We start from the raw sequence: 1,505 nt of genomic DNA on the forward strand, positions 1-1,505 counted from the left end.
GAACTAGAGAGAAATAAAAAGATGTTTATTAGAAATTAAAGCTCTGAAACTGTGTAATTCAGACTATTTTTATTTTGAAAAGCTTTACTTTAGTATTGACCTGCTTTTATTTCTAACATTATAACTGATTGTTTTGTTCAGTTGTTTATTGAAACAGCTGATTCACTAAATTCATCTCCTGGCCCTTTATTAGACACCAGATCCATTTTATACACAGAAACATAAAGTCCACAGTAATTCTATTATCAGATGATCATTTAGTCAAATGTTTCCAGTGTCAGTCAGACAGAGAGAAATGCTGATCCAGCAGAAAGAGACTAAAACTGCTCTACTTACAGATCAGACAGTGAGATGTGCCTTCCATTGTTCTTCTCAGTGATCTGACCTGACGATGTTTCACTGAAGCTGAGAAGCTGAAGCTGAGCCCGCCTTCTTCCTGCTGCTAGTCCGTCTGCTGCTCTATGGAGACACTGAGAGAGGAGGGGCTGCAGGTTACTGACACTTTCATCACTCATGGTTCGTTGATAACGTTTGTTTTCTGATGAACAAGGAGGAAATTAATTACTGTTTTTATTCAGGAACAAGAATTTGATCAAAGTAAATGTTTAAAATGTCAGATTAATATTTATTACATTAAAACACAGGATGAATCTGGACTAAAGGAACATGGAGGAGCTTCAGCTGAGGAAATGAGGAAGACTGTGAAGAAGGTTATGGATGTGATGAAGAAAACTTATTCTCACTTTATTATCAGGAATATTCAGAAAGAAAATGAATTTCCAACCATAACAAACATAAACATATGGAATCTACTGGAGTTGTTCTGGAGGATCAGAGATATTTTATCCTGTTGTGAACATTTTCTCTAATAAATAATCCTGCTGTATTTTTATAATACTGAGAAATGGAGCAATAAGAGACCAAATTATTAATATTTACTGGTTAAACTGGTGGATGCTGTAAATATCTGCTGTACTGAAGGATGTTGTTGGACCAGCTGATGGTTTGTGGCTGAACGTCTAAAAACATCAGTGAAGAAGAAGAAGAGCAGACGACCTCTGACCCTGATGGGAGATACAGAAACATGTTTAAATAAAATAAACTGCTGGGAGTTAATTTGGTAAATGAGATCAATAAACTCTGAAACCAATAACGTCTGATTAACAGGAGAGAAGATGTTCAGCATCATCATCATCATCATCATCATCATCATCATCATCATCATCATCATCATCATCATCATCATCATCAGAAATATCCGGACTCTTGGCAGAACCGCCTGAAACCAGAACCAAGGCGTAGAGCTGCTCAGGAGTGACTAGAAATACAAAAACTAGAGCAATAAAAGCAAAGATCATTATCTAATTACAGAAAAAATTGCTCATGAATTTTGAGGCGATTCATGTAGCAGCTTAATGAAGGAACAAGGTTTTGACTATTCTGATCAAAATCAATGACGTGCTTTATAACAGAGGACCGGTACCGGTCCGTGGACCAAGTGGTAC

The sequence above is a fragment of the Xiphophorus hellerii genome, chromosome 15, assembly GCF_003331165.1.
Source record: "Xiphophorus hellerii strain 12219 chromosome 15, Xiphophorus_hellerii-4.1, whole genome shotgun sequence".
NCBI lineage: Eukaryota > Metazoa > Chordata > Actinopteri > Cyprinodontiformes > Poeciliidae > Xiphophorus > Xiphophorus hellerii.